Below are 9,613 nucleotides of genomic sequence, written 5' to 3'. Positions count from 1 at the left end.
TAAGGAATTTCAAATGTTATGAGCCCCTCCACCGCCTGGTTTTTCCTGAGTTTGAGTCTTAAGCCCTTTCATGCTTGATCCAGTTGTCATGTCAGTCATGCCATAATTCTTTTAGTGAGCTTCTTTGATCTCCACTTGAATATGTGCATATTTCAAAAATTCCCCTATAATCACTGGGACCCAATTTCTCCAAGCAATTTACCTTAGGTCCATGGTTAGGATTAGAATAGATGGGCCTGACAGTTTCTCAGTTTCAGACACAAAAAGAAGCATTAGTTACTATTGACAATTATGTCTAACTGAACAGTAAGAAACTATAAGAATATTGTATCAATAAAAATACCAGGTTAGCATGCACAAAACCAGGAAAATCAATGATGCTAGATACTGAAATTCTATTGCACTGTGTTTGAAACCACCAGCAGGAACAAATGGCTGAATGTAGACACTATGCAGGGCACTGGGCTTGCTTCTGATGCCATATTCCAAGGAAATATTTACTGACCCAAGATCACAAAGATGTTCCTCCTGTATATTTTTCTAGACATCTTATAGTTTCAGCTCTAATATTCAAGTCTACCATCAAATTAAAGTTATCATTATTATTTAATAGTAGTACTAAATGAATACTCAATTGTTTCAGTTCCATTTGTTGAAAGGCTATCTTTTCCTATTGAGTTACCCTGACACATTTGTTGAAAATAAATCGACCATGTATATGTGAGCTTATTTCTAGACTATTCTGCACCATTGATCTTTATGTCTATCATTATGCCACTATCACACTGTCTTGCCCTCTAGTACTTTGTGTTCAACTTTGAGCTAGTAGTTATAGTCCTTCAACTTTGTTCTACCTTCTCAAACTTGTTTTGACCACTCTGTGTCCTTTGCAGTTACATAGACTTTCTAGGATCACTTTATTGACATCTAGTAAGAGACGCCAGCTGAGATTTTGGTAAGTCTTATTTTGACTCTCGATCAATTTAGGAAAATTGGCGTCTTAACAATGTCAAGTTTTACAGTTCATGAACTTGATATATTCCTCACTTACCTTTCATTTTTCCAGCAATATACTGTAATTTTTAATGTATAAGTCCTACACTTAAAACTTTTTTCCTAAGTATTTTGTTTATTCGATGCTATTGTGAATGGAACTTTTTTTTTCATTCATTTTTCTGAAGCTGGAAACGGGGAGAGACAGTCAGACAGACTCCCGCATGCGCCCGACCGGGATCCACCCGGCACGCCCACCATGGGGCGACGCTCTGCCCACCAGGGGGCGATGCTCTGCCCATCCTGGGCGTCGCCATGTTGCGACCAGAGCCACTCTAGCGCCTGAGGCAGAGGCCACAGAGCCATCCCCAGTGCCCGGGCCATCTTTGCTCCAATGGAGCCTTGGCTGCGGGAGGGAAAGAGAGAGACAGAGAGGAAAGCGCGGCGGAGGGATGGAGAAGCAAATGGGCGCTTCTCCTGTGTGCCCTGGCCGGGAATCGAACCCGGGTCCTCCGCACGCTAGGCCGACGCTCTACCGCTGAGCCAACCGGCCAGGGCCTGAATGGAACTTTTTATTAATTACATTTTTAGGTTGTTTGCTAGTATATAGAAACACATTGTTGTTTGCATATTAATCTAGTGACCTTGCTAAACTCCATTATTAGTTCTATTGGCCTTTTTTCTTAGACTTCTGAAGATTTTCTACACACAAGTTCATTTCATGTGAAAATAAAACATTTACTTCCTCTTTCCTGATCTTATATGTCTTTAGTTTATTTTTTCTTGCCTTATTTCACTGGCTGAAAGCTCTAATACAATGAATTTCCCCAAATTCAGAAAGAAAAACTTAGACCTTCACCACAAAGAATGATATCAATTGTGAGGTTTTTAAAATAGATACCTTTTTCATTAAATTAAGGAAGTTATCTTTTCTTCTTGGCTTGTTAGGAGTTATTAACATGAATGGGTGTTGGACTTTATTCAAATGTTTTTTTGTGCAACTATTGAGATGATTTTATGGTTTTTGCCCTTTATCTTCCTAATATAATGTATTATTTTAGTTGATTTTTGAACTTTACTCTTGCAGATGCATTTTTTCATTGTTTACAATCTTTTTCACACATTAATAAATTTGATTTGCTGATGTTTTGCTTAGGATTTTTTGTTTCTATTCTCATGAGGGGTATAATTCATAGTATCATTTATTACTTTCCTTGTGATAGCTGTCTCTCTTTGATATTAGAGTAAAGTAATTCTGGCCTCATTAAATAAGTTAAAAAATATTCCTTCTTCTATTTTCTGAGTTTGTATATAATTGGTGTTATTTTTCCCTTAAATAATTAATAGGTTTTTACCAGTAAAGTCATTTGGGCTTTGAATTTTCTATATGGAAAGAATTTTATATAGTAATTCAGTTTCTTTACTTGATATAGATCTATTCAGATTTACTATTCATGTTAGTTTTAGTAATTTCTAAGAATTTGTCTATTAATATGTCAATAAATTTTATTTAAATTTTCTAATTTGTTAGCATAAAATTGTTTATAATATTCCTTTATAGCTGTTTTCATTTCTCCATGATCCGTGTTAATGTATCTCTTTCATTCCTGATTTTGGTAATAATTTCTGTCTACTTCTGTTTTTACTTAACTGGGAAAGGTAAAGGTTTATCAATTTTGCTGATATTTTCAAATAACCAAATTTTAGTGTAATTGAAATTCTTTATTGCTTTTGTCGTTTCCATTTTACTGATTTCCATCCAGGTCTTTATTATTCTTTCTTTCTATTCCCTTTGGATTTGATTTGCTCTTCTTTTCTTAGCTTCTTGTGATAGAAACTTAAATTATAGATTTTAAATCTTTTTTTCTTTTTACCATAAGCATTTAAAACTGTTGGTTTCCCTCTAAGCATTATTTTAACTATATCCCATAAGTTTTTCTTTTGTTTGTTTTCATTTTTAAAATAGTTTGCAATATTTTCTCATTTCTCTTGTGGTCTCTTTTTTTGACCCACGGGTTATTTAGAAGTGTACTGTTTAATTTCCAAATAGTTGAAGATTTTCCAGATTTCTCTGTGTTACTGATTTCTGATTTAGTTTCATCATAGTCAAGCATACAAAAGAAGCATTCACTGAAGAAGCCAGGATTTGGATCCTGTCATATTAGACTCCATATGCTCCTGGGAAGTTTTTCTTCCATTCCTCCTCTCTCTTTCTTTCTCTCCATGCTCTCCTCTCTACACAATTGTTCTGCTAACATCCTTCATTCCCCTTTTAGGTACACAGTGGTCCATAACAAGTTATCTGTCTCTTGTTAGAGCTCAGACACTATGACAAACTCATTCACAGTTGTCAATAATTGATCATGGGTTGCCGTATATAAAGGTATGACCAAGAGTGGGAATTTTATCCTATTCTTATTTCATCCCATTTTTGTAATTATCTCTAACTGAACTGGTGGAGGATCAAAAAGGGGAACCCAAGATGAGCACAGAAGAAGGGAGTTTATTTTGTTGTTGCTGCTAATGTATGTAGTATGTGTGGTGGCAGCCACCTGTGTCATCTCGACTGGATCTCCAGTCTTGTCTGTTTAGGCTGAGGAGCAACATCCCTTTGGGATACAGATGAACAGCCATCACAAATCATTTCACAACAGTTTCGAGGAGAAGCACCAAAACTGATGTTGAAATTATAGAAAGGTCTTGTGGTTCAGTGGATAAAGCGTCAACCTAGAATGCTGAGGTCACTGGTTCAAAACCTTGGGCTTGCCTGGTCAAGGCAAATAGGAGTTGATGCTTCCTGCTCCTTCCTCACTTCTCTCTCTCTCTCTCCTCTCTAAAATGAATAAATAAAATCTTAAAATAATAATTTTTAAAAAACCACAGGAAACAATTATTTTTTAAGAATTATAGAAAGAATTTGCAAATAGATTGATGATACTATAATCCTGAGTGAGTAACTGGAAAATATGGGGAAGGCAGAGAGGAATATTTCCTGAATGAAGATTTAGATAGATAGATGACAGATAGATGATAGAGCTTCTCTCTGTTCTATGACAAAATAGTGATCACCTCTTCAGCATAAAATGCCTCATTCAACAATAATCTCTATCAATGAATACAGATTTTATTGTATCGCCAAAGAGTTAAAAAAATATTTGCTCTTTGAAATCTGTGCCGATAGGAAAAAAATACAAGAAGATCAGACTTTAAGCCAATTTAAAGTACTTGGGGAATTTCAGAAATGTTACAAACAATTTTAGATGCATACAGTATTATTACATTTTAATACTTTCCTAGAGCCACTATCCTTTTTTGATCCTTCAGAGCGATTAAATTTTGATTTTTAAAAAATGTTCTTTTCTCCATATGAGGAAGATCTGTCATGAAAACAATAGCAAATCAAAAGAGTGGGCATTTCAATTTCCTCACATAGTTAGAATCCTCAAGTTTTGTCCCAATATTGTAATAATGGGTGCACTAGCACAGGGCAGCAGGAAGGGAGTGTCCACACCAAGAGGAACACCCAGTAGAGAGTCCTGCACACTTCCACTGCCCGTCGCACTCCACCAGGCTCGTGCCTTACGGTGCAGAAACAGAAAGGAGCCTGCGGGTGAGAAGATGAGAGCTTATTGGGCTTCTAACGGAGGATATAAAAGGTATGTGTACACAGGTTACATTTGTGTGTGTACATACATGACCTTTTTCTCATTGTAAAAGTCTTGAGAGTGTTGAAAGTCTTGAAAGTTGGACTTGAGGAACCAATGGTAATGCCTATTCTTCTCCATTTAATACCAATTTAATACCAAAAGAAGTCTATTTACCTTGAGCCCAGAAAAGCCGTTTGCTTTTTTTCTTCCACCCTATCCCCAATTTTAATACTTTCTTATCCTTTTTTGATCCTTCAAAGTGATTACATTTTAATCTTTTGGCAATGTTTTTTTCTCCTGTTTAGAAAGATCTATCATGGAAACAGCAGCAAATGTCAAAAGCATGGATATTTACTATTTCCCAAAATGGAATTCTCAAGTTCTTTCTATTTTTTATAATGACAGGAGCACTAGGCACAGGGCAGCATGCCCTTCATACACATGATTGTTTGGTTGCTGGCCTTTCCAAATGGTACCCCTGGACAGCTGTGCGGATGACCAGGGCAGGTGAGGGGCAGAGGTGAGATGGGTAGACAGTTAACTGTATAGAGTGCCTTCCTCGCCTTCTCACCTGGGGCCTGCTTCTGGGCATGTAAAATGTATTGGTTTTTGTTCTGATTTCCCAAACCCAACTGGAAATTGTCAATATAAACGCCTGTCCTCTTTTTCAAAATGTCTGGAGGGTTACCTGGGGAAGCCAGAAATAATACTGACCTTTCCAAGGGTTCTAGGCTCTCAATTTCTTTTTTAATTCTCTCTAGAATAATAAAGCATTAGAAGATCTTCTAGATCAGCATATTAATTTTGCCATTGAGAAACTGACCAGCAGAGAGGCTGTGACACTATGTCAGGTCTCACAGCCAGTCCCCACCCTGTCGGGACTTGAATTTGCTTCTCAGGTCTTCACAGAATGACATTCTTTCTGCTCACTGTGCTGCCTCCTTGATGGATGCTGGCAGAACTTTTTGGAGAAAAGGACTTTGCATTTTTACAAAGACCATTTAACTTTTTTTTCTTTATAGCACTGTGCAATATTATGAGTACAATTTTGTACAGAAACATTATTTCTTACTATTAATTCTTCTCTCTTCCTTTCAGACATCAGAGAACTGAAGAGCTGAGTTGCAGCAACTCCCACAGAGTCTCAGAAATACACCCAGGACCCTGTCTCACAGGGCAAGCACTCAGTTCAGGTTTTGACAGAAGAATGTGACCCAAGCAAGAACTGTCGCTGTCCATTCACACTGAGCCCAAGAGCGCAGCATCCCTTCTGACAATTCAACAATTCAGCTCCCCCTTCCCAAATAAACTAAGATTTGGGTTGCCAAAGGCACTCACAGGCTACAGTGCTAAGCCTGCCTGACACTAACACCATGCTTTGATCACTCAGTCAAGTCAAAGGGCATTTATTAAGCGCCTGGGAGAGGCTCCCTGCAGGGCCTTCTCTTTGTGTCTCTTAGTTCACACCTCCCGCTTCTCTGAGGCTCCTCAGACTACCCAGGAAAGCTCCCCAGTTGGGTTATCATCAGGCAACCAGAGCAGGAACCTTCTTCAGTTCCTCCCCAGATGTCACTCAAAGTTCAGGATGTACTTCTCTGTGGAACCTGAGCGAGGAGCGCCCTGGCGGGCAAGCAGAGGTACACAGGTCTGAAATTTCAGCCTCTGGCTTCTCTCAGGATGCAGAGCGAACCTTTAGAAGGGTTTTTAGGACAGCAATTTACAGTCAGTAACTGGAAGAGCTGAAGCATTCCTGCTTGCGATGTTTCAGATTCCAGGTTTATGATTTGCCTAAAAATAAATTATTTAAGCTTGGGCTTTAGAAAGAGGAGAAATAAAGTCTTAGAAAGATTTTCTTCAAGTTTTCCATGACATTCTTTACATCAGGAAAGGAGACGTGAGAAGGCAAGATGGAGTTTCTAGAGAGAAGGGGAATCCAACACTATTTCCCCTTAGTTCATCTATGAGCTAACATTTTCCTAGTCATACACATGACCATTTTATGACTCACTCAGACAATTTACTATGAATAAAACGGCATTAAATTTTTTTCGCATGCTTAGGTCAACTATACATACTATGTATACAGTTGGAAATTTTTCCTCACAGCTTATGGTATAGAGATGTTATATTTGTGTCCTCGTTGTCATGGTGACTGGAAAGGTTAACACCAAGCCTCAGGAAACGGAGTGTCTTTGCAATAAGATGTCATAAATGTGTGTGTGCCTCCTAAAAAAGCCTTTTCCAACACAGGTTAAAAATCCCAGATCTGCTGTCTTAAAATTAACTTTCCATTACCAGCATGTAAGTTATTACCTAAAGAGAATATTTTCAAAACACTCTCTTTTAACTCACTCCTTTTCTCTCTAACCTGTAATTGGATGGCCATTTATCTCAAAAGACAATGTACATCTTGGGAAACATTTTTTTTAAATGTGAATGAGATTGCCAATGGGAATAAAATTTAATGAAGTTGTTTTCCTACCGAAACACTTTTTTCCTTTAAGTGCATTTATGCAGGAATAATAAAATATTTTCCCCCAGTTTGTTTAAGAACTTGGTAAATAAACCCGGGCCATGCTAGACAGTGCCAAGCCGTTAAACATTTACCGGCTGTAAGAATTCAAACTTTCCTTTTTGTTGGCTGATGGCCCTTGGGTCCTGGACTAACCTTTTTTATTTCCTCCTATACTTTATCCTGGGAGATGAATTATAAGGGTTGATTCTCTACAGTAACACTACATAGTCGTAGAGAATGTAATACTTATAAGACCTCGAACCATCTTCGCGTTGGATAAAGAGCAAACCTCACACCCACACAGTTTTCTATTTACGTTTCCAAGTGTGAGGGAAGGTGGGTGGGAAAGCTTCATTGAGCACTTTTCCTGTCCCTGGTGCTCATTCCATTAAGATATCAGAAAGAGGATGAACACATCCCTGGGTCTGTAATCCCTGGCTTAATTTTTATCCTCTAACCTAGCATCTGAATTCTCCACAACCCTTGACTTATTTCAAGATATTTCCATGTAGGAAGTATAATAAAAATAAAATCATAGCACTATATTTAAGCATTTATTTCCTATCTTGATATCATCTCATATTTAATACCTAAAAAAAACAAAACAAAACAACAACAAAAAAGCTCAATAACCAGGCCCTTCTTCTGCCATCTGGTGGAGAAATAGAAAAGCTGTGTCTTCACTGATTCCATAAATGCACCATCAGCAGATGTTTATGGGGCTATTATTAGTCTTCATTATTTTATTCAAATAGTACTTATCGAAGCATCTGGTACCATTAAACAACATACTCTTTGAATTAGCCAAACTCAGTCCCCGTCCTGGAAGGACTGTGAAAAATTACATCATTGAAAACTCTTCTTCGATAGCTTAGTTATTTTCCAGTGATAAATTCAACACAGCACAAGACAGGGCCTCTTTAAGACTATGAGGTTATCCTTTTGCTAATTTTAGTAGTAATTTGCTTTATAATGATATTCTGACACTAAGCTGCTCATGTCTTTCTGACTATTTCTAATGAGAAAAAAGAGGGGAGAGATGTGGAGTGGCGAGAGGAGAAACTTTCTTATGACTTACAAAGAAAAAATAAATAAAATTTTGGAAACATTTTTCAGTAAGATCTCTATATGAGAAAAAATAACATTCTTGTGACCTGTCTCCATTTTGATCCATTCCTGATTTACAGGCCAAGGAGAATAAGAATGTGATAATAAAGATGTGATAGGAATTGTACTAACTGCCACAGATTGGAGGAAAGTGACAGCTTCTTCAAATTAGCTTGAACAAAATGACACTATAAGCCTCACATGAGTTGGCTCATGTATAGTCAAATCTCAGTTCCCTTTTTCTTGCCAAAATCCACAAAGAAGAGGCAGCCATAAATCATGGAGGAAATGTGGCTTTTGATGCCAATGGATTCTGGACAGAGGAGTTTAAGACGGAAGGACCATACTGTTTTACGTTAAAAGGAGCTATTGGCTTGGTCTATTACCATATGCTCTGTGTTATTAAGGACACTGAAACCTTAAGAAGGCCTTTTATAACGTTCCAGAATCATTACTATGGCACAGAGAAAAAGTAGTGCTGATATAACCCATGTGCTCAAGCCAAATGGGGCCCTAGAAGGGGATGTGGTGCATAGTAAGCCCCAGCCTCACTTCCTGCTTCTTCCCTTCAGCATCCTCTTGGCCCAAATCTAGGATGAGCGGTCTGTCAGAAACGATCCTCCAGTTTAAAGAAGGGACAGAGGCATCGTCTTGAACATCTCTGATTATAATCATCAATGGGTATATTTTGAATAGACACTGGATATGTGATGCTTTTCGAAACAAAATGAAAATTTATGTAGTCCATAAATAAACTTTGAAAACACACCCTCTGAGCTTTTTATAGCTGCTTCTCCAATGTCCCCCCACATTCCCAGATCTGCTGCGACACCTGAAAAGTGTCTTTCCCCCACCAGAGTGTCCAGTGGATTTGGACCTATGGGGAAACTCACGTTTTACTGAAATAGTTCCTACATTGTAAGCACAGTGTATCTATGGCAGCAAAGTATCCTGAAACCTTCCTTATGACGGAAAAGGAGAAAAATCTACTGAAGCCAAATACATTGGCATTAATACCAAAGGAAAGATTTTTCTGGAAGAAAGCTAAAGTATTCTGGGATTTTTACATGTTAAATAACAATTTTAAAACATGTAAAAGTCATGTCTTTCAACATTGACGCTGAGATGTGCCCAATAAATATTGACCTGGGCCCTGGCCGGTTGGCTCAGCGGTAGAGTGTCGGCCTAGCGTGCGGAGGACCAGGGTTCGATTCCCGGCCAGGGCACACGGGAGAAGCGCCCATTTGCTTCTCCACCCCTCCGCCGCACTTTCCTCTCTGTCTCTCTCTTCCCCTCCCGCAGCCAAGGCTCCATTGGAGCAAAGATGGCCCGGGCGCTGGGGATGGCTCTG

At 38.4% G+C, this 9,613-nt stretch overlaps 1 non-coding gene across 1 annotated transcript; it reads right to left on the bottom strand.

The window, feature by feature from the left end:
* Window positions 1–323: 323 nt before the first annotated feature.
* On the bottom strand, window positions 324–460 carry LOC136404694 (small nucleolar RNA SNORA8). The gene has a single exon (XR_010751405.1). It is a non-coding gene; the product is annotated as a small nucleolar RNA SNORA8 (small nucleolar RNA).
* Window positions 461–9,613: the final 9,153 nt, after the last annotated feature.

The sequence above is a fragment of the Saccopteryx leptura genome, chromosome 4 (genome assembly GCF_036850995.1).
Source record: "Saccopteryx leptura isolate mSacLep1 chromosome 4, mSacLep1_pri_phased_curated, whole genome shotgun sequence".
Lineage (NCBI taxonomy): Eukaryota > Metazoa > Chordata > Mammalia > Chiroptera > Emballonuridae > Saccopteryx > Saccopteryx leptura.
Note: the sequence above shows the minus strand (reverse complement) of the source record. Positions and strands in the feature narration are given on the sequence as shown.